This window comes from Protopterus annectens, chromosome 6.part0 (assembly GCF_019279795.1).
Source record: "Protopterus annectens isolate FY-2018-M chromosome 6.part0, PAN1.0, whole genome shotgun sequence".
Taxonomy (NCBI): Eukaryota; Metazoa; Chordata; order Ceratodontiformes; family Protopteridae; genus Protopterus; species Protopterus annectens.
In genome coordinates, this window is record NC_056737.1 from 1,188,228,086 (window position 1) to 1,188,252,258 (window position 24,173).

Sequence of the window (24,173 nt, forward strand, 5' to 3'; positions counted from 1 at the left end):
AGTGTGAAGCTCAAATGTATGTCATTATTTAGTAATTTCCATTTCCTGTTACTGCCAACCAAATGATGTAGGAGTAAAAGAGACCAAAAAATTACAGTGAGCCCACTCTCTAAGTGCATTAATGCCCTCCAGAGTTTGTGTTAATGCACTTAGAGAATGGACTCACTGCAAAATTGCCTTTCTGTGTTGGAGGGAAGCCTTCTAGCTTATCAGTGGGAGTGGTAAGCACTAGGTAGCCTATCTACCACAAGAGGAGTGGTTTCTGGCCCAGAAATTGTAGTTTATTGGCCGTTTGGGCAGTTTTTCCATCTCTTTCAACTTTCTGGTTTAAAAGCCTGTGTTTGCACTTGTTTCCCACCTTTCCTGTAACTAGTCTAGTCCAGATACAGATTTTCTGTATCCAGGACTGTTTGTAAGCTTCTGAGACCCCCAAGCCTTTCTGTGTTGGAGGGAAGCCTTCTAGCTTATCAGTGGAAGTGGTAAGCACTAGGTAGCCTATCTACACAAGGGGAGCGGTTTCTGGCCCAGAAATTGTAGTTTATTGGCTGTTTGGGCAGTTTTTCCATTTCTTTAAACTTTCTGGTTTAAAAGGCCGCATTTGCGCTTGCTTCCTGTCTCTCCTATAACTAGTCTAGTCCAGATACAGATTTGCTGCATTCTGAACTGTTTGTCAGCTTCTGAACCCCCCCCCCCAAGCTTTTCTGTGTTGGAGGGAAGCCTTCTAGTTTGTCAGTGTGATTAGTAAACACTATGTAGCCTATCTACCACATGAGGAGTGGTGTCTGGACCAGAAATTGTAGTTTATTGGCTGTTTGGGCAGTTTTTCCATCTCTTTCAACTTTCTGGTTTAAAAGCCCATGTTTGCACCTGTTTCCAGCCTCTCCTGTAACTAGTCTAGTCCAGATACAGATTTGCTGTATCCAGGACTGTTTGCAAGCTTCTGAGTGGTGCTAAAAAGTCTGCTCTTCAATTTTTCCCTTAGGTCTGCTAGGTGTCTCCTCTCCTGCTCTTTTACTAGTTTATTAGTCTAGCACTTTACCAGACTTCTTGTAGCAATTATTGTAGCACACAAAAGTGCTACCAGCACTAAACATTCTACAAGGAAATAGCTCCAGTACTTATTATTAATGCCCACCCCCCCAGGCATGCCTAAAGGGCAGTTCCCTGTGCTTTCTCCTATTAACCTGGTGAACTTGGGCATCCTGAGGCAATGTAGCAACTGCCTCATGTACATTGACGACCCTCTCCTCTTACCTCCCAACACTCAGACTTGTGAGAGATGCAATTATATATCCATATTGAAAGCCACACAGTCTCCAGCCAAGACTGGAATAGCTGGACAAGAGGAGAAGGTCAACACTTGCACCACAACACATGGAACACATAGCCTTCCAGAACACACACCAGCACTGCCTTCACATAAAAATACAAACCACACACCCACCTTCACAGAGGCTCTCAATAAAAATCTACCCAAACAGCAGAGACTTCCAAGGCAGAAATGCACTCGATCATCACAGAACAACACTAATCATGAGAGACATAACTCTCCTAAACAGTGTGCCACTCAACCAAAGCCCCTAAGGTAAAACAGCATGCCCAACACACTAGCCATACCTGACTCAATAGTGAGGCACACTGATGTCCCACTCACTAGGCTGAATGAGGAGAAAGTAACAGTCAGCTGCCTGTCAGCCGCCAGGATCCAGCACATAACTCACTCATTCAGGTCCCTCAACAACAGGTGCAAATATGACTCTGTCATTGTACATGTGGGTGTGAATGACCTGAGATGTAGGTCCCTGGATTATGTAGCCCAGGTGGGTAAGACCCTAGCCCTGAGCCATCCTACCATCACCCAATGATACCACAGTACAAGCAGAAAATGACTGATTTCAACAATTGGCTAAGTTTCTGGTGTCACTCTAATGGGATCTAGTATGTATTTGCCTGGGATGACATGACTGACAGACTTCAATGCTTGTCCAGAAATGGCCTGCATCTGTCACCTCTGGGCTTCCAGATACTGGCAAGGCTCTTGCCACCCCTATAGTGCCTTTTTAGGTGGTGTTCCAAAGACCAAATTGCCACTATAACAGCTACAAACAAATGCAATCTTAGGGTCATGCTGCTCAACGTTAGAACTCTAAATCTCAAAATGCACTCACTTGAAGCACTCCCTAAAATGGAAAACATCGACATTTGTGCTGTAACAGGGCCCTGATTCAAGGCAACAGAAAAGACCCCTGCACTACCAGGCTATAACTCATTCCACACCTTTTGGCCCCAAAATTTAGACTGAAGCACCAAAGTTGGTGATGTTTCCATACTCATAAAGGATGCACACAACTCCAGACTGGTAGCCCAACATAACGCATCAGAGATACTTAAGGTGCAGCTAACATTGGGTAAGACAGTGATTCAGGTTGTAGCCTGCTTTATGTCCCCGATAATGTCCCAAGACTCACACTCCATATTCCTAAGCACCCTGGAGAATATTAGGGTCCACAACCTAATACTCGAATACTGGGTGAATTCAAATATCCTTCCATTAAATGGGAAAGCTACTCATGTACCAATACACTTGCCCAATTTTTCCTGGAATTCATTAATTCCAATGCCCTGGACCAGCTCATTATTACCCCCACTAGAGGTAGCAACATCCTTGACCTGGTCATTACTAACATGGGCGACTGTTGCTCTACACCAATAGTCAAGTCCTCCCTGGTTAGATCTGACCACAAACTAATCACCTTGGAAATCCACCCCCCCAGTGCAAAGGTAACCACCATGAAAAACTTCTCCAAAGCTAACTTTGGGCTCCTAAAAACAGAGTTGGCTAACTTCACGGCACCCATGCAAATGGAGAATAGTCGCATGACAGCTGAATCATATACCAATCCACTGTACGAACATGTACACAAATGCATGGATCTCGTCACAGCAAATAGAACCAAGACACTCTCCTCCCAAAAAGAGGAAGCCAATTTGGTGGTCTCCTGCCATAAACAAACTCTACAACAGAAGGAGGAAACTGATGCGGAATAAGCTGAAGTCCCAAGACTGGAAAAACTCCCTTATCAGCCTCAACAAAAAGTTGAGATCACTCATCAAATCCTCTAAAGCTAGCTATGAAAACAGAATTGCAGCAGATATTACAGACAACCACGAGGCCTTCTATAGTTGTGTGAAGAATCTCCATGGCAATACCCAGACTCGCTCTGAGCTACTGCACAATGGTATCTCCTATACTGAGCCAACAGATATTGCCAATATATTGGCTGACATATTCAATGCCAACTTTACTCTCCTCCCCCACCAAAGGACCAATCACAATGCCAGTAGATTGCCAGGCACCCAGCATTACTGCTGCACAGGTTAAAACAGCACTGTCCAAGGCCTAGAATATAGCTTCTATGGGACCTGACAATATCCCTGGCTGTGTTCTACATGAACGACAGAGTGAACTGGCACCACATCAGTTTGCCCTGTTCAATCACAGCCTCACCTCATGCTTTGTCCACACCAAATGGTGCACTCCTATAGTCATCCCTCTCCACAAAGGAGGAGCGACTACAGACCCCAGGAACTATCTCCCCATTCATTTAATGAGTCTGATATGCAAAGCTATGGAATGCATCATCATGGACCTAATAAATTAGGATATAGGGAATCTCCAAACTCTGGATCTCACACAGTTTGATTTTGTGAAGGGTAGATCATGCTTGCTCAACTTCTTGGAGTCAATCACCAGAGCTGTTGATGAAGGTAAGATGGCTCATACAGCCTACCTTGATCTGGCCAAAGCCTTTGATACCATTCCCCCACTCAAGAATCACATAGAAACTCACTCAGCTAGGCATCACCCCTATATCACTAGGTGGCTTGCAAACTGGCTTACAGAAAGAACCTACAGTGTGAAAGTAGCTGATTACAAGTCAGACTGCCAACCAGTCACAGGTGGAGTCCCACAGCATTCGGTCCTGGGTCCTCTGCTGTTTGGTATCTACTTCTCTGAAGTCCAGGCCAACATGAAGGTACTCTGGCTGACAAAGTTCACAGATGATTGCAAGTTGGAAGCTATTATTAACTCCCCAAGTGATGTTGACATTCTACAGAAAGGCCTCACTGAGACCAATGACTGGTGTGAGAACCATGGCCTTAAGCTCAATGCCAAAAAATGTGTTGTCATCCCCTTTGGGAAAAAACTGGTTCCCATGATTTACCACATCGATGGTAGTCCACTGAACACAGAAGGTGTTATAAGAGATCTGGGAACACAGGTTGAGAGCAACCTCTCTTTTGACTGCCACATTGCCACTGTGGTCATAAAGTCCTTCTATGTGGCACATCTCATTACTAAGGGTTTTGCATTCAGAAAGAAAGAGGTCAATGTCTCCCTTTACTCTCCTTCATTAGGCCAATCATCGAGTACAATGCCCCATTTGGCAAGTGCCTCACTAGACACCTGCAACAACTGGAGAGGCTGCAAAAGTACCACACAAAGAGGATACTGGGCCTTAAACACGTGTCCTATAGGGACCGACTCAAAAACCTCCAGCTATTCTCTTCTCATATCGCTTACTTAGACTATAGGGACAGACTCAAAAACCTCCAGCTATTCTCTTCTCATATCGCTTACTTAGACTATAGGGACAGACTCAAAAACCTCCAGCTATTCTCTTCTCATATCGCCTACTTAGAGGCGATCTCTGCTTTACTTACACAGCCATGTCTGACCCAGCTCTGTTAGAAATGCTACATCTAAAGAAATCCCAATCCCTCCACACCACACACTCCAGAGCTTCAACCTCATTACCACAATCAACAGAACGTGCTGGAGGGACAGATTCATAACCCAGAGACTGCCCGTGCTATGGAATAGATTTCCCATAAATGTCAGAGAACCTCACTTACCCTCTTCAAGAAAAACTTTGATAAGTGGATGGGAAATAGAAAATTTACCCCGGAGATCACTCCAGTGGCTTTTTGACAGAGGCACTGGGAACTAAGGTCGACTGGCATGATGCCAGGGTAATCCTATGGGCTAGGCTTGTAAAGGCTCCAGAGCCATTAGCCTAGTATACACCTATGAACCTAATTAATGCACTTCTAGGGGTGTAGAGGTCCTCTGCTGAATAACACCCCTGGGCGGGCATTAATTACACATTAACACACACCCTCTCAGGCATTATTGCTTGCTTACTCAGTAGTTTATAAAATATAAGTGGAAGATAATCCATCTTATCTTAATAACAAATTTATTTCTGATGATCGAGTCTGTTTCTACAATATTCTGGTTACTATGGATTATACTAGACAGCTTTTAAATTCATTGCAAAGAATTACATGGCTGAGTTTGAATTGTTTAATATTTGCAGCATTTAACTTTTGTTATTGGACAGTTATCCCTGAGGAACAGTAGACATTGTTTATGTGCTTTAATGACAAGTGTAATAGATGGACTGACAAATAAGTAGAGAAGCAGAAATAGTAGGAGTAGCGATGTAGTTTGTAATGTACTCTGGAATAGACTGCCCATACATGTCGAGCAGAGTGTCTCTTTGGCCCTCTTCAAAAGGAACCTTGATGATTGGATGGGAGATAGGAAATTCACCCCGGGGATCATGTCAGTCACCCTGCTAGACAGGGGTCCAGGGAAGTAAATATTGTGGGGAGAAATAGCCAGGGAATTGTTATGGCTAGGCGTGTATAGGCCCTAGGGCCAATAGCCTAGTACCATCCTATGAACCTATATAAATCCGTTTCTGTAAGGCCCTTTTGTAGAGTATCCACATCATTTGGGGATTCAATAATGGATCCCAGTTTGCAGTCATCTGTGAACTTTGTTAGCCTGAGTCCCTTAGTGTTGGCCTGTACTTCAGAGAAGTAGATGCCAAACAAGAGAGGTCCCAGGACTGAAACCTGAGGTACTTCACTTTTCACTTGTCTGGAGCTGGATTTGGAGTCAGCTGCTTTTACAGTGTGGGTTCTGTCAGTAAGCCAGTTGGCAACCCATTGAGTGGCATAGGGATTAATGTCCAGCTTAGTAAGTTTATCTATGATTCCAGAATGGGGGATGGTGTCAAAGGCCTTGGCAAGATCCAGATAGGCTGTGTGGACTGCCTTACCCTCATCCACGGCTCTGGAGACTGATTGGAAGAGGTCAATCTGGTTCAGGAGACAAGATTGGCCCTTCTCAAACTCAAACTGTGTGGGGACCAGTGTTTTAAGGTTGCCAATGTCTTTGTTTATAAGTTCCATGATAATATGTTCCATAGCCTTGCAGATCAGGCTCATCAGACTGATGAGGCGGTAGTTCCCGGGATCCAAGGTGGATCCCCTCTTGTGGAGTGGGATAACTGTAGCTGTGCACCACTCAGTGGGCATGAAGCCTGAGGTGAGGGTATGATTAAACATGACACTTAGGTGAGGTACCAGTTCATTTTGTAGTTCATGTAGTACACAGCCTGGGATGTCATCTGGTCCCATGGATGCTGTATTCTTAGCTTTGGAGAATGTGTTTTTTACTTGTGTGGCCATTATTACTGGAATTTGGAAATCTTCCGTTATTGAGATGGGCCATTTAGGGGGTGAGAGGGGGGTGAAGTTGGCACTGAATCAATCTGCCAGGATATTGGCAATATCCTTGGGATCAGTATATTTAATGCCATTCTGTTGTAGCTCAGAGCAGATCTGAGCATTGCCATTTAAATTCTTGACATAGTTATAGAATGCCTTGTGGTTGTCTTTGGAATCTTTGGTAATTTTATTTTCGTAACTAGCTTTGGAGGATTTTATGAGGGATCTCAGCTTCTTACTGAGGCTGGTAAGGGAGTTTTTTGCATCCTGGGATTTTCCTCTTTTCTGCAACAGTTTCTTCCTTTTGTTGTAAAGTTTGTTTATGGCAAGGGACCACCAGATTGGCTTCCTTTTTTTGGAGGAGAGCATCTTGGTTCTATTTGGGATGGCATGATTCATGCATGAGTGGATGTGCTCATACAGTGCCTTATTGTAGGACTCAACAGTCAAACTTTCAGTTCCCGTATGCATGGGTGTCATGAAGTTTGTAACTTCTGACCTGAGTAGCATGAAGTTGGCTTTGGAGAAGTTTTTTATGGAGGTTTCCTTACTCGGGGGTGGGGGTGAGATGTGGATGGTAAGGGTGATTAGCTTATGGTCTGACCTGACCAATGAGGGGGCGACCATAGGTGTGGAGCATCTATTTCCCATGTTGGTAATGACCAGATCTAGGATATTGGAGCCCCTGGTGGGACTATGGATTAGTTGATCCAGGGCATTGGAATTTATTAATTCCAAGAACCTTTGGGCAAAGGTGTTGGTACACAAGTAGTTTTCCCAGTTAATGGCAGGGTAGATGAAATCACCCAGTATTAGGGTGTTTGGTTGTATATTAATATTTTCCAGTATGTTTAGAAAGGTGTAGTGAGAATCTTGGGGCATGGTGGGGGATCTGTAGCAAGCTACAATTTGGATTGCAGTCTTACCTAGTGTTAGTTGCATCTGGAGAATTTCAGACGCATTGTGTTGGGCAACTAACCTGGTGGTGTGAATATTCTTTGTGAATATGGACACTCCTCCACCTTTAGTGTGTTAGAGACACCTATTTGTTAGATAGGAGTCTTCTTTCGTATTTTATATTAGTTTATTGTTTTTAGTATGGTTACAGTGTTGAGACAGTTATCATGAAATTACCTTAGCTGTTATGTGGTATACCTACTTTTGGATGTGTATTCCTACAATAATTTATTGTTTCTAAAAAAAAAAAAAAAAAAAAAAGGCTCAAGACCTCTTGGCCCATCTAGTCTAGCTAGATCTTACCTGCTGGATAAGTTCCTGGTTCCAGGTCCTGCTATTAACCATTATGTTATTTACTTCCCTTTAACTAGACTCACATAAATGTGCCATGCATCAGTGAATTCTGTCATAGTTTTTGACCTTTCAGCCTTGTCTTTTCTGTGGTTCAATCTTACCGCCCTTCCTTATAAAAAAAAAACTCTTTTACCTCTTATAAGACATCTACACTGCATATTCAGGTTGTGTTCTGTAAGTCTTACCTCTCTCTCTTTCATTCTCTCTCTTTATTTCATTCTATTATTCTCAATCTGTCTTTTTTTTTTTGAAAGAAGATATTTCATTAATGTTGTCTATCCCCATATAGGTGGGTCTACTATTTGTTTAGAATTGTTTACAGTTAGCTCGAGACATACTTCCCTGCTGCCACTCGCTCATGTTGCAAGTGTCCTGAGTCCCACTAACTTGATCCTTATAATGTTAACAAAGGCTAACTTACCCCCAGAATACTGAACCTAACTCTAAAATCTCTGATCCGGTCCATAAACCTAAAGTTGTGATCATTCCCTAAACCAAACCCTCCTCCCTATCCTTAATGTCCCAATCACTCTGTAAAGATAATATCCCACTCCCCTCCATAACCCTAATCTCCTGATCATGTCCAAAACCTAAAATCCCCCTCCCCTCCTTAAACATAACCTCCCATTACTTTCTGATTGCTCCATTAAAATCAAGGTGCCCAACCTAAACCTAGACTCCCACTCACCACTTCATGGTCCATGGTGAGCATGTGTTTATGTCAGTCCATTGTGGCAATTTCATCTGTGAAATCGCATTCAAGTTTCAGCACCTGTTTAGACAGCTGGACAGCTGGAGGTTACAGCTGTCTTAGTCCCTTACTGTGAATTAGTGGAATTCAAACAGATGGGCTTGGTGGCAGTAGAAAACTTTATTTTATTTTACATTTGTTTACCGGGCTAGTCTAGCTGGATATATGTCCATTTTCAGTAGAGGCCCGGGGAGAAAAGCTCCATACATAAAACTAAACTACAAGACATATTAATAAAAATTTAAGTACAATAAGAATATACATTTAGTAATAAGAACAACAAATATTTAAGGCACACACAAAATACACTAGGTCAGTAGTAGCATCACAAAATAAAATGCTAAAGATTAGCAGTTAGTTTCATTAATTCGGAGAGAAAGAAGTAAAACAAGAGATTAGAAGGGATTAATGTAGAAATAGAAGAGAGAGAAACAAAAGTCTAGAAGGGGAAGAAAAAAGAAGAATGGAAATGAGGGCAGGGGAGAGAAAGGAGGAGTGAGTCAGAGCATAAGAGGAGAGCAACAGGGCAAGAAAAAAAAAGTAAGTGTATGTGTAGCTAATAAGACAGTAAGTAGTTAAGGTAGAGAAGAGGGGAATAAAAGGTTAGTCAGGAGTCCTACACGAACAAAGCCAGTGATTTTGGAAGTACAGTTTGATTTTTTGTTTGAAGAGTGGTAAGGAAGAGATTAGAGTAATATCTGTGGGTAGCAGATTCCATGTCCTACCTACAGTATTAGTGAACAGAGTGTCACCAGCTAAGTTATGAGATTTTACAGATTTGGTCATGAGTTTAGAAGAAGATCGAAGGGAGGTAAGATTATTATAAGGGATTAAAAGTTTAGAGAGTATAGGGGTGTTATCAGGGTGGTAAAGTATCTTGTGGGCAATAGTAAGTTGTGAGATCATAAGACAGTTTTGTAGCTCTAGCCAGCCTAGGAGTTTTAGGTTATGACAGTGATGTGTTCTGAAAGGGTTACCTGTGGCAAAGCGGGCAATGCTATTGTAACAAACTGCTAGTTTATTTAGGTTAGCCTTCTTAAGGTTAGTGAAGATAGGTGATGCGTAAAAGAGAGTAGATATCAGATGGGAGTGGGCGATAGTAGCCCTGGTAGTAGGTGTGAGAAATGGCTTAATACGGTATAATGATCCTATTTTTTTGTTAACTGTTTTGATGATGTTGTTAGTATGTTGATCAAAAGTGAGATTGTTATCAATGGTTACTCCTAGTAGTTTTGTTGTCAGGTCAGGAGAGATGACAGTGGTGTCATTTGATAAGATGTTGAAGTTTAATGGGGAGGCTCGAGTGGTAGGAGTGAAAAGGAGCAGTTTAGTTTTTTTAGCATTGAGGAGGAGGTACCGTCTAGTAAACCAGGTTTCTACAGTGTTGAAGGTAGTTTGAGTTAGTGAGAGTAGTTCTGAGGAGGTAGATGCTGAACAAATAATAGTGGAGTCGTCAGCGTATTGGATGCAGGTAGCTTGAGGGATTACAGTGTTAAGATCGTTTATGTAAAGGGAGAAGAGAAGTGGCCCAAGAATGGAGCCCTGTGGTACTCCAATAGAAACAGGCAATAAGGAAGAGATATGGTTGTCCCAAAGAACGGCTTGTTGTCTGTTGCTTAGATAAGAAGTAAACCATTTAATAGCCAGGATATCAAATGAGAGGGATTGAAGGATATTAATGAGGGAAGAGTGGTTCACCATGTCAAAGGCTTTAGAGAGGTCAATGAAGAGAGCAGAGGAGAAGAGATTGCAGTTACGACAGTTGTTAATAGTATCAACAAAGGAAAGGAGGGCAGTGGAGGTGCTATGGTGAGGTCTAAAGCCATGTTGACAGTTGGCTATAATGTTGTTTAAAGAGAGATACTGAACAAGTTGCTGATGGATACATTTCTCCATTATCTTAGCTAGAGGTGAGAGAAGAGCAATAGGTCTATAGTTAGTGTAATCAATAGAGCTACCACCTTTGTGTAGTGGGATAATATGAGAGACTTTCCATATATCTGGTATGGTTCCCTCTTGGATCGTCCTATTAATGAGTATAGATATAGGGTATGCAATCTGTTTAGCAGCCTTTTGAAGAAAGAGAGAAGGGAGTTTGTCAGCAGAGGGGGTGCAGGGTTTCAGTTTGAGAATAAGCTTGTAGATGAAAGAGGTAGAGATAGGATGAAGAGTGAAGTTGTGGGGAGAGTCAATTTGATTATTTGGAGGGTAAAAGTTATTGGTGTTCAGTTGTCTAGCAAGAGCTTGAATGGTTTCTATAAAAAAGGAATTGAAAGTGTTTGCAGTATGGTTAGGGGTATCTGGGTCTGCGTTTAGAGGGAGGGAGTTTTGATGTTCCAGGTGAAAGGAGTTTGTTGACAGAAGACCAGAATTGTTTGGGTTTATTAAAATGGGTTTCTTGAAGTTCACAGTAGTAGTTTTTTGTCAGAGATTATAGCTTTTTGTAAGATTCCTAAGTTGGCAAAAGTGAAGAAAATCAGAGCTGATTCTATGGTATCTCCATTTGGCCCAAATTTTATTTTTAGTATGAATTAATTTCTTTGTTTCCTTAGAGAGCCATGGGGCTATATTAGACTTCATTCTAATAGAGCGTTCAGGGCATGTTTATTCAAAATGGAAAGGAAGGTTGAGTTGAAGAATGATACTGCTTCATTAAGAGGAAGTGATTTCAAGAGGTTCCAGTTGCATGTTTTGAGATCATTTTGAAATGAGTCAGTTTTAAAGTGTTTGGTAGAGCGTATTATTCTAGTGTTAGGGAGGTTTTGATAGTCAGTCTTTTCTCTAGAGATAAAGGTTAGGCAGTGGTCACTAAGGTCATCGGGCATTGTTCCTACTTTGTATGAGACATTGGCTTTGTTTATGAGTATCCAGTCTAAGATACTATGTTTCTTACTTAGTTTATTAAGCCTTGTTGTAGTGGTAATAGATTGAGTAAAACCATGTAGGTTTATATGACAGGTGGGGTTTTCACTATTAATAGTATTCCAGTCTATATTAAAGTCACCCAGAATTATAGTTTCTTGGGGGTAGTTAGTGGAAACCCAACAGAGAAAGTCTTCTAAGATGGGTATATTGTTGCCTGGAGGTATATACATGCAGATGATGTAAAGGGCTTTTTGAGCATTTAATTGAAGTTTAGCGATGATGGCTTCAGCTCTAACATCCTGGGTTGGACAGGCTGGGAGGGTGGAGATGTTAAGATGGTTCTTAAAGAGAATTGCCACTCCACCACCTTTACGTTTAGAACGATCAAGCCTATATAAATTATAGCCTTGGGGAATAATCTCAATGTCTTTGGTGGCTGGCTTTAGCCAAGTCTCTGAGAGGCACAAAATATCAAAGTGGTGAGTGTCTAAGAGGGCATGTAAGTAGGGTACTTTGTTGTTTACACTTCGTATATTTAGATGTCCTATGAGAAGGGTGTTATTGTAGTTAGGCCTAGATACTTTTGGGGAGGGATGTGTAGGGCCAGGGTTGGGATGGATGTCACCATCTTGTAAGGTTGGAGTATTTGGTTTGTATGTGAAGTTGCTTTTAAGAAGGGTTAGTTGTTTCATTTTTTTATGAGAGGGTAAGGTATAGGTGAGGTGAGATTGCCTATGGAATTTAGGAAGGTGAAAGCTAGGGGTGGAAGTAGAATTTAAGAATGAGGTAAGAGAAGTGTGGATGCTGGATGTATGTTTATTTATATAGCCTGGCCAGTTATTGAGTGGGTGTTCGATGAAGGTAAGAAGGTAAGAAGAATAAAGGGAGGTAGAAAGTAATGTTAAGAATATCAACATGGTGGGTAAGTATGGGGTCATATTTACAAGTAGAGAGGTAATGGCAGTTATAAGGTAATAGTAGAAGAAAGGGTTGGAGGAGAATAGTTATAGGTATAAGGCAAAAAGAAATAGAGGAAAGACTTAGTAGAAGGAGCTATAGGGGTGAGAAAGGAGGTACGAAGTAGAGGGAATGCTGAAGAGAGTGGAATTTTATGGGATTAAGCTAAGTGAGGAATAGGAGAGAAGCTAGCAAAAAGGAGATGAGGTAGGATTAGTAGTAGAGGAAGGAGGGAGGAGGAAGGAGAGTGAGTAGAGGGGAGGGGTTTAGGTTTTAGCGGGAAAGATTAGGATAGGTTGTCAGGGTAAGGGGTGTGACTTGGGAAGTATAAGGTTAGGACTCCTGGGGTGGGTGGGAATTGGGGGTAGGGAGGGGAGCGGAGTGAGCCCGCAGGGCGAACGGAGCGGGATACACAGATTCAAGTTAGGAAAGAAAAGTAACAGAAAAAGCTAGCAGATAGAAGGATTGAGATAGGTAGCGTAAGGAGGAGTGGGTCACAGAGCACTGCAAAGAAGGAAAGGGAAAGGAGTGAGAAAGGTGAAAATAGGAGGAGTAAGGTAGAGGGATAAAGCAGTACTGTAAGACTAGATGTAGACAGAGTGACACCTAGTGGGCAGAGAGCAGAGTTACAGAGAAGAGTCACAAAGGTTCAGGGGCAGAATAGGAAAAGGTCAAGACAAAGGCAAGAAGAGGAAAAAGTAGCTGACTAGTCTGCAGAGGATTGAAGGTAAAAGGAGTGCAGGCTAGGGAAAATCTAGGGGACAGGTCTAGGGAGGAAAGAGGAAAGAGTAGGGATGGAGCTTAGCTAGTAAGGGTAGAAAGAGGATAAGGAGTAGGCCTGGGTAGACTGACACCTAGAGTTCTGAGGTAGTATTACAGTAGGTGACTAAGGGCAGAAGTAAATCGCTTTGGTTGGGAGGGAGTGAGAATCAGTAAGGGAAGGAAAATGTTTAGAAAATACTGGTCATAGAGAAGAGTCTGGCTGCTAGTATTCCTGACACAGAGGCCAAAACAGTTTGGTGCACTCAAATAAAGGAAAACAAAAACAGAGCTGAGATTAGCTAACAGCAGAGTCACGTGTTAAGACGTACTTTACAAAATGCTGTTAAAGCAGTTGTGGAGTATTTGGACAGCACTGAAGGAAAATTCCGAGTTGACAAGGCTTGAAGTAGTTGAGGGTATCTTTAATAGCCAGGAGTTCCTCAGGTCTTAGTGGTGGATAGAGAGTTTACAAAATGCTGTTAAAGCAGTTGTGGCGTACTTCGACAGCACTGAAGGAAAATTCGAGTTGACAAGGCTTGAAGTAGTTGAGGGTATCTTTAATAGCCAGGAGTTCCTCAGGTCTTAGTGGTGGATAGAGAGTTTACAAAATGCTGTTAAAGCAGTTGTGGAGTATTTGGACAGCACTGAAGGAAAATTCCGAGTTGACAAGGCTTGAAGTAGTTGAGGGTATCTTTAATAGCCAGGGAGTTCCTCAGGTCTTAGTGGTGGATAGAGAGTTTACAAAATGCTGTTAAAGCAGTTGTGGAGTATTTGGACAGCACTGAAGGAAAATTCCGAGTTGACAAGGCTTGAAGTAGTTGAGGGTATCTTTAATAGCCAGGGAGTTCCTCAGGTCTTAGTGGTGGATAGAGAGAGTTCAGATGGTGGGTCTGGAGCAGGAGCACACAGCAGCCAGATAGGCAAGTAAAAACTCCTTATAGTTTATAGGTAAGTACTAGGCTAGCTGCCTTTATAGGTTCATAGGTAAGTGCTAGCAGTAGAACACTCTTTATAGGTTCATATGTAAGTACATGGCTAGCTGCCTGTATAGGTTCATGTTAAAGCAGGCTTGCTGTTAAAGCAGTTGTGGAGTATTTGGACAGCACTGAAGGAAAATTCCGAGTTGACAAGGCTTGAAGTAGTTGAGGGTATCTTTAATAGCCAGGGAGTTCCTCAGGTCTTAGTGGTGGATAGAGAGTTTACAAAATGCTGTTAAAGCAGTTGTGGAGTATTTGGACAGCACTGAAGGAAAATTCCGAGTTGACAAGGCTTGAAGTAGTTGAGGGTATCTTTAATAGCCAGGGAGTTCCTCAGGTCTTAGTGGTGGATAGAGAGAGTTCAGATGGTGGGTCTGGAGCAGGAGCACACAGCAGCCAGATAGGCAAGTAAAAACTCCTTATAGTTTATAGGTAAGTACTAGGCTAGCTACCTTTATAGGTTCATAGGTAAGTGCTAGCAGTAGAACACTCTTTATAGGTTCATATGTAAGTACATGGCTAGCTGCCTGTATAGGTTCATAGGTAAGTACTAGCAGTAGAATAGGTTCATAGGTAAGTACTAGGCTAGCTGCCTTTATAGGTTCATAGGTAAGTACTAGCAGTAGAACACTCCTTATAGGTTCATTGGTAAGTACTAGATTAGCTGCTGGTATAGGTTCATAGGTAAGTACTAGCAGTAAAACACTCCTTATAGGTTCAAAGGTAAGTACTAGGCTAGTTGCCTTTATAGGTTCATAGGTAAGTACTAGCAGTAAAACACTCCTTATAGGTTGATAGGCAAGTACTAGGCTAGCTGCCTTTAAAGGTGCATAGGTAAGTACTAGCAGTAAAACACTCCTTATTGGTTAATTGGTAAGTACTCGGTTAGCTGTTGTTATAGGTTCATAGGTAAGTACTAGCAGTAAAACACTCCTTATATGTTCATAGGTAAGTACTAGGCTGGTTGCCCTTATAGGTTCATAGGTAAGTACTAGCAGTAGAACACTCCTTATAGGTTCATTGGTAAGTACATGGCTAGCTGCCCTTATAGGTTCATAGGTAAGTACTAGCAGTAGAACACTCCTTATAGGTTCATAGGTAAGTACTAGGCTAGCTGCCGTTATAGGTTCATAGGCAAGTACTAGCAGTAAAACACTTCTTATAGGTTCATAGGTAAGTACATGGCTAGCTGCCCTTATAGGTTCATAGGTAAGTACTAGCAGTAGAACACTTCTTATAGGTTCATAGGTAAGTACATGGCTAGCTGTCCTTATAGGTTCATAGGTAAGTACTAGCAGTAAAACACTCCTTATAGGTTCATTGGTAAGTACTAGGTTAGCTGCCCTTATAAGTTCATAGGTAAGTACTAGCAGTAGAACACTCCTTATAGATTCATAGGTAAGTACTAGGCTAGTTGCCCTTATAGGTTCATGGGTAAGTACTACCAGTAAAACACTCCTTATAGGTTCATAGGTAAACACTAGGCTATCTGCCCTTATAGGTTCATAGTTAAGTACTAGCAGTAAAACACTCCTTATAGGTTCATAGGTAAGTACTAGCAGTAGAACACTCCTTATAGGTTCATAGATAAGTACTAGCAGTAGAACACTCCTTATAGGTTCATATGTAAGTACTAGCAGTAGAACACTCCTTATAGGTTCACAGGTAAGTACTAACAGTAGAACACACCTTATAGGTTCATAGGTAAGTACTAGGTTAGTTGCCCTTATAGGTTTATAGGTAAGTACCAGGCTAGCTGCCCTTATAGAGTCATAGGTAAGTACCAGGCTAGCGGCTCTTATAGGTTCATAGGTAAGTACATGGCTAGCTGCCCTTATAGATTCATAGGTAAGTACTAGCAGTAAAACACTCCTTATAGGTTCATTGGTAAGTACTAGGTTAGCTGCCGTTATAGGTTCATAGGTAAGTACTAGCAGTAGAACACTCCTTATAGGTTCATAGGTAAGTACTAGCAGTAGAATGCTCCTTATAGGTTCATAGGCAAGTACCAGGCCAGCTGCCCCTATAGGTTCATAGATAAGTACCAGGCTAGCTGCCCTTATAGGTAAGTACTAGCAGTAGAACACTCCTTATAGGTTCATTGGTAAGTACATGGCTAGCTGCCCTTATAGGTTCATAGGTAAGTACTAGCAGTAGAACACTCCTTATAGGTTCATAGGTAAACACTAGGCTAGCTGCCCTTATAGGTTCATTGGTAAGTACTAGGTTAGCTGCTGTTATAGGTTCATAGGTAAGTACTAGCAGTAGAACACTCCTTATAGGTTCATAGGTAAGTACCAGGCTAGCTGCCCTTATAGGTTCATTGGTAAGTATTAGGTTAGCTGCTGCTGTTATAGGTTCATAGGTAAGTACTAGCAGTAGTACACTCCTTATAGGTTCATAGGTAAGTACCAGGCTAGCTGCCCTTATAGGTTCATTGGTAAGTACTAGGTTAGCTGCTGCTGTTATAGGTTCATAGGTAAGTACTAGCAGTAGAACACTCCTTATAGGTTCATAGGTAAGTACCAGGCTAGCTGCCCTCGCATGCCATTTTAAGCCTAGCCAGTTTCCCTTTTCTTGCTTGAATTAACCTGTCACATTTCATTAGAGATGTGCCTTACTCATCACGTTACTTCTACTGAAAATAACTTTTTTATGCAGTGCCAAACTGAAAGTACTTCCAACATAGCAAATCAAAAGCAAGAAAATCTAAATGTGTCGCTGATCAATGCTAGGAGTTTAAACAAGAAACTTCACTCCCTATAAGCTCTCCTCACCATACAGAATGCTGATGTCTGTGGGTCACTGAAACATGATTTAAAGCCACTGAGATCACACTGACAGTGCAGTGCTATAATGCCTTCCACACATTTAGACTAGCTAGTACACAGCCAAGGACTAAAGGTGGAGGTGTCTCACTTTAAATACAAAATACATATACCTCAAGGCTGGTCAAACAGGACAATGCACTTGAGCTTCTCCATGTTCAGATTATCATAGGCAAAATACAATACCACTTCCTTCCAAGTTATAGGTTCCCCCTCTATGACCCAGGAAACCCAAATTGTTTATTTAAGCTTATTGGAAACACACATCATCTGACTCAAAACCGTATTCAAGAGTGACTTTAATTAACCCACTAGTAACTGGGAAATAAACATGCGGGCACAGAGATTCTTGGAGTTTGTAAACATAGACTCCTGGAGGAAACTGTCAATACTCTGACCAGGGGTGCAAACATACCGGATCTGGTCCTCACTAATGCAGGAACATGTTGCACATCCCTAGTGTAATGTCTTCTCAAGGTAAGGTCAGATCACAAAATGGTCTACTTTGAAGTAAAAATGAAGCCCCAATCCCCGCTAACTCTGGAATATTCAAGAACTACTCAAAGGCTAACTTCCTACTATTAAGCGATAACCTTGCAAACTGCGAAGCCCCCATAAACCATGAGAACACTACTGCCTGTGCAGAACTGTTCACAGAATCCCTGGACAAACATGTTAATAGCTGCCTAGAGGCAGCTGTACCCACCAGGAAGAAGTACAGAACTAACTCAAAAAACAAACCACACTGGTGGAATCACAAAATCAATAGGCTACATAAGAGGAGAAAGAAAATCATGGCGAAAAAAAGGAGGTGAATCACTGAGCAGGATAAAATCACTCTCAAGAAATTAAACAATCAACTCAAGAGGACAAATACATCTACCAACACAAACTTTTTGTTAAATTTGGCCTAACAGGCCAAGGAAACAACAAGGAATTTTTTAGCTATGTCTGTGACCTCAAAGGGTTTAAATAATTGTGTGCAGAACTCATTATTAATGGAGCCAACCTTACTGAGCTAGAAGATATAGCAAACATAGTAGCAGACAAATTCAGCTCTAACTTTAACCCTCTCAACATCCCTTCAGGAAATACCATCAAATATAACCCCCCCCCCGATATCACTTGGGAGCAGGTCCTCAATGTTCACTCTCTCTCTCCTTCTCTAAGGCCAAGAATACTGCATCATTGGTTCCAGACAATATCCAGGGGTGGCTTCTAAATAGCATGAAACATGCCTTATTAGGCCCTTTGGAAATGCTATTTAACTGTTGCCTCCAAACAGGCTTCATGCCTGACAAATGAAGAACAGCAACAGCCATCCCTCTACACAAAGGTGGGTCATCTACAGATCCTGGAACCTACAGATCCATAAGTCTCACTAGTCTCATATGCAAAGCCATGGAAACATTAGCATGGAATGATCAGTGATGATATAGGAACATCCAAAGACTGGTCCCAACCTAATTTGGTTTCATTCAAGGAAGGCCATGCCTATTCACTGTTTGACTTTTTGAGAAGGTTATCAAAGCTATGGATTATGGCAAAACAGTTCACACTGCCTACATTTATCTGACCAAGGCATTTGACACAATACCCCACTTGGGCATTCTTGATAAACTCAAGAGGTTATTCATAAACCCTTATGTCACCTGCTGGATCACCAGCTGGCTCATGGACAGAACCCAGGAAGCTAGAATTGGGGAGCCCACCTCTAAAAAGAGGCCACTCACAAGTATAGTCCCTCTAGGATCAGTCCTGGCACCTCTCCTTTTTTGACATTTACTTCTCTGAGTCAAGGCCAATGTCAAGGACTTCTGGCTGGCCAAATCTGTAGACAAATGCAAATTAGGAGCAGTCATAGAATCCCCCACTGACACTAATGTTCTCCAGGAAGAGCTGAAACAGACACATAACTGGTGTCAGACTCAAGAACTCAAACTAAATGCTAAGAAATGCATAATAGTATACTTCAGGATGTTATCCACCCCTGGTACCTATAATATTGACAATATTCCCCTAAGAGATGACCCAGTAGTCAGGGACCTGGGGACACAAATGGACAGCAATATAGTCTTTGACTATCATGTGTCTACTGTAGTGAGGAAATAATTCTATGATGAGCAACCTATAAGCAATGATATGGCATCTAGGTCCAACAAGGTCATTGTTCCACTGTATTCAGTATTCATCACACCTATAACTGAATATAATGCCCACATTTGTATGCACATAACCAGACATGTCCAAAACTGGAACATCCACAGACATTGGTCACTATAAAAATGCAGGGTGCAAGTAACACGTCCTATGCAGACTGCCTCAAAGCCCTATCCCTGTATCATATCTCCTACAGGCTGTTAAGGGGAGATGTAGGCCTAGCATACAAAGCATTGTCAGATTCCACTCTGATGGACCTTCTGCATATGTGAAAAATGTAAAACAAACAGTACCAAAATTGCCCATTCTAAAGACTTAAACATTGCCTGCGATATAAATAGGACCTGCTGGAGAGGCAGGTATGTATCCCAGAGACTATCCCTTCTCTGAAACAGGCCCTCCATCCATGTGAAACAGAGTTCCTCCTTATCCCAATTCAACTGTAACTTGGACAACTGAATGGAAAACAGGAAATTCATCCCTGGTTTGGCACCTATACCTGTAATGGACATGGACAGCCTGTAAATGGGTCATCTCCCAGGCCACTGTGTGTCACCGTTTCATCTCCCAAGCCCTTGCTTACTGTAAATGGGTCATCTCCCAGGCCACTGTGTGTCACTGTTTCATCTCCCAAGCCCTTGCTTACTGTAAATGGGTCATCTCCCAGGCCACTGTGTGTCACCGTTTCATCTCCCAAGCCCTTGCTTACACTTACCAAGGGTACCAGAACTTGTAGAGATTTGGGATGCATGGCCTGACTTCAAAAGGCCCCAGTGGTCATTAGCCTAGTACACATCTCTTAACCTATGAATCCATAAACTGGGATCATACTATAGATAATTTGAAGGGACCCATGCATGGGACAAAGCATTCAGGAGCCGTCTCTGTCCATTAGTAGTACAGGGGGCAGTCCTGGGGATTCATTTTCTACTACCCATCCATAGACCCAAGTTGTACTTGAACATGGACAGGAATGAACTTTGTTTTATGTAGATGGGGAGTCTGTTCCAGAGCAGGGGTATCCTCTGCAAGATATACCTGTCCCTCCACACCATTCTATTGATGTTGCAGAAGAGGTTTATATCCATAGACTGAGTATTTTTGAAGCCATTTGACTTGATGAAATGCAGCATATCCACCAGTACTGGGTTGGAGGATGCCTTATATGCCAGACACAGGTTATCTCTTAGCTGTCTGTAAGATACCAAGTATAGTGACAGTGATTTGAGTCAGTTCATGTAGGACATGTTGTTTAGGCCTTCTATCCTCTCCGTAAGGTATCTTTGTAGACATTCCAATTGTTGCATATGCCTGGACAGATACATGTGAATGGATGCATTATACTCAACAAGTGGCTTAATAAGGATTGGGTAAAGGGGGCAATGACATTCATAGATCTAGACGGAATTCCTTTGGTTATAAGTTGTAAAATATGAAATGATTTTTATGATAGTAAAAATGTTGGTCAAAAGTAAGGTTAATATCCACATAAGTTCCCAAATCCCAAACAAGTGGCTTAACTTTTAGAGGTACATTGCCAATGTGGTAGTTCCCTGGGGTAGATGACTTCCCAAAGGATACCATAATGCATTTTTGGCATTTAGTTTTAATCCATGATTGTGGCACCAGTTATTTGTTTGGGGAAAACTTTTCTGCTGGATGGCTAAGTCATTTGGGGACTCAATGAGTGTTTCTAGCTTGCAGCCATTTGCAAACTTAATCAGGCAGAGGCCTTTGGTATTGGCTTTTACTTCAGAAAAATATATGCCAAACAGGAGAGGTACCAGCACTAAGCCCTGTAGGACTCCACTGATGACATGTCTCTTTGTGGTGGTAATTCCTCTATTTTGATCTCCTGATCCCTACCTGTGAGCCAGTTGGCAATTCAGTGAATGATGTAGGGGTTTATTCCCAGTTTATTTTGCTTTTCTACCATATCTAAATGGGGGGTTGTGTCAAAAGCCTTGGCTGAGTTGAGGAATGCAGTGTATACTGTTTTACCTTCATCCATTGCTTTGGTGACCTTTTCAAAAAAGTTCACCAGGCTGAGAAACATGACCTGCCCTTGACAAATCCAAACTGAGATGGGTCCAGTGTTTAGAGGTTCCCTGTGTCCTTAGTGATTAGGTCCATGATAATTCTTTCCATGGCTTTGCATGTGTGAGTAGTGAGATTTGTGGTTCTTTAGTTTCCATGGTCTGTAAATGGCTACCTTTGAGCAGGCAGATGATTGTTGCTGTTCTCCAGTTGTGAAACATGAGCCCTGTTTAGAGGCTACAACTGAATAACAGTTACAGATGGCCTGACAGGTCATGTTTCATGCATAATAGAAGGAATCATGGGACATTGCCTAAGCCCACTGATGCAGTGTTCTTGGCCTTCACTTTATATTTAAAGCTGGCAAGAGTAATGGGTCTGTGATTGCCTGCATCTGTAGAAAGTACTTCATTATGTAGAGGAATGATTCTAGTTGTTCTCTATTCACTTGGTACACAGCCTGTACAGAAGCTGAGGTTTTACAGTGTTGTTAGGATGCTGAGTAACTCATGCTTCATGCTATTTAAGATGCATCCAGAAGATTTTCAGGACCTGCGGATGCAGTGTTTTTAACTTTTGAAACCACTTTTAGGACTTGGTCTTGTGTGGCAGATGGAGAAGTAGGCTTCAGGTATATCTTGTGGGATAGATGAAGAGGAGAGATGGATAAAGTTTGAGCTGAATTTATCCACATGTCCTCTTTGTGTCTCCATAGTTTTGCATAAGGACCTCATTCCCTTCTGCAGCCCAAATACATGCTGTTAAATGGGTGGTCTTCCAAATCACCATAGGTATGCATTATGTGTGTGTGTGTGTGTGTGTGTGTGTGTGTGTTTGTGCATGCTCGCACCACCACCATCCCATTTCCATACAGATCTGTCCAATGACTCCAGTATTGCTACCCAGTCAGCTCATTTATTCTCTGGGGTGAGGGCCAGGTGCCCCAGGGTTGGGCAGGAGCCCCTATTACCCATTCGTTGCTGCCCAAGGAGCCCCATCATTTAATTAATTCCCCAGTGATAACAGCTGGATGTTAGGAACTACGGCAGCAAGTGCATCCTGTAGCACTTATTCCTGGAGTGGAGCTGCTTCCCCTTGGGACTCTCTTGAGATACACAATGGTGCCCATCACTTCAGGGAAGCATGTATGTCTTCACATGCATGTCAGAAACTGGGACTGCTCTGTGCACGTTAACACCCCTTATAGCTGTGCTTAAATTGCTGCAGTGCATCACCCAGTGCTTCCCCTAGGTATCACACAAGTTTTAAGCTTTAGCTGCATCCCCACCCCATAGGTGGGCAAGCATGCAGTGGTCGTCATACCCATCCAATATCAGCCTGTACCATCTGGTGCTCACACTGCTTGTAGAACAGTTCATGTACAGGGGAGTCAAGGGTTCATCCCTCCACATCATTAGGGTGAGCTCTAGTTCTGTCTTATTCCCAGTGAGTTCTGAGTTCTGTCTTATGCCTAGTGAGTTCTGAGGTCTGTCTTATGCCCAGTGAGAGATGATTTCTGTCTTATGCCCAGTGAGTTCTGAGATCTGTCATATGCCCAGTGAGCCCTGAGTTATGTCTTATGCCCAGTGAGTTCTGAGTTCTGTCTTATGCCCAGCGAGCCCTGAGTTATGTCTTATGCCCAGCGAGTTCTGAGTTCTGTCTTATGCCCAGTGAGTTGTGAGTTCTGTCTTATGCCCAGTGAGTTGTGAGTTCTGTCTTATGCCCAGTGAGAGATGATTTCTGTCTTATGCCCAGTGAGTTCTGAGTTCTGTCTTATGCCCAGCGAGCCCTGAGTTCTGTCTTATGCCCAGTGAGTGCTGAGTTCTGTCTTATGCCCAGTGAGTTGTGAGTTCTGTCTTATGCCCAGTGAGTGCTGAGTTCTGTCTTATGCCCAGTGAGTTGTGAGTTCTGTATTATGCCCAGTGAGCCCTGAGTTCTGTCTTATGCCCAGTGAGTGCTGAGTTCTGTCTTATGCCTAGTGAGCCTTGAGTTCTGTCTTATGCCCAGTGAGTGATGATTTCTGTCTAATGCCCAGTGAGTTTGAGTTCTGTCTTATGCCCAGTGAGTGCTGAGCTCTGTCTTATGTCCACTGAGTTCTGAGTTCTGTCTTATTCCCAGTGAATCCTGAGTTCTATCTTATGCCCAGTGAGCACATACATGAACCCTTACAAAACCAATGACTAACTTTTTACAAAACTTAAAAAACTACTTACTTACCCTCTTAACAGAAACCAGACAATATAAAACCAAACTATATGGCAGGCTTTGCCCCCCACACCACCCCAACTATATATACTAGCTCCAGGATCATACTACAGTGGGGAAAAGGGCATATAACTTTTACTTACCTTACAGTACTGTACACACTGCCACTACTGCTGGGAGTGCACAAAACATCATCATATTAATTTAGATACTTCCATAAAAATGTAGAGACATACCCACATTTAGAAACACTACTTTCTACACTACTATCTGTATTCTGACAGTTGGCACTTTAAGTAACAGTAATTTATTTTACCACAAGCAAGCCGCAGGTGAAGGGAAGCACATCATGTCTATGGCTTAAAATTCAGTATTTTGAAATTCAGCATTGTAAGCTTTCAGTATATAATGAGACTCAGTCAAATGAGTTTTCAGTATTTTGAAAATTATGTATTGTGGTCTCAGTCAAATGAAATTCAGTTTGGAGTTTTCAGTCATGTGATGTAGACTCCTGTATCTATATCTGTATCTATATCTATAGCTATATCTATATCTACATCTACATATGTAAGAGGGATGCAGGGGTTTGCAACGTACAGTTTTGCAAAGTCAAAGCGTTGACAGACTTGTTTTGTCAGCTTGAAGGTTTAGTTTAAGGAATACACACTTGGCAAAACATAGAGGAACCTACTACTGAGTGACTGGTTTGTGCAGAATCACCTTTTGTAATCATACAAA

The 24,173-nt window shown here is 42.2% G+C and overlaps 1 protein-coding gene across 1 annotated transcript in view; it reads right to left on the reverse strand.

Moving 5' to 3' along the window:
• The window catches only part of LOC122803963 (polyunsaturated fatty acid lipoxygenase ALOX15B-like), a 782,621-nt gene that overhangs the window by 299,374 nt on the left and 459,074 nt on the right, over window positions 1–24,173 (reverse strand). The gene's annotated exons all lie outside the window — the stretch shown is intronic.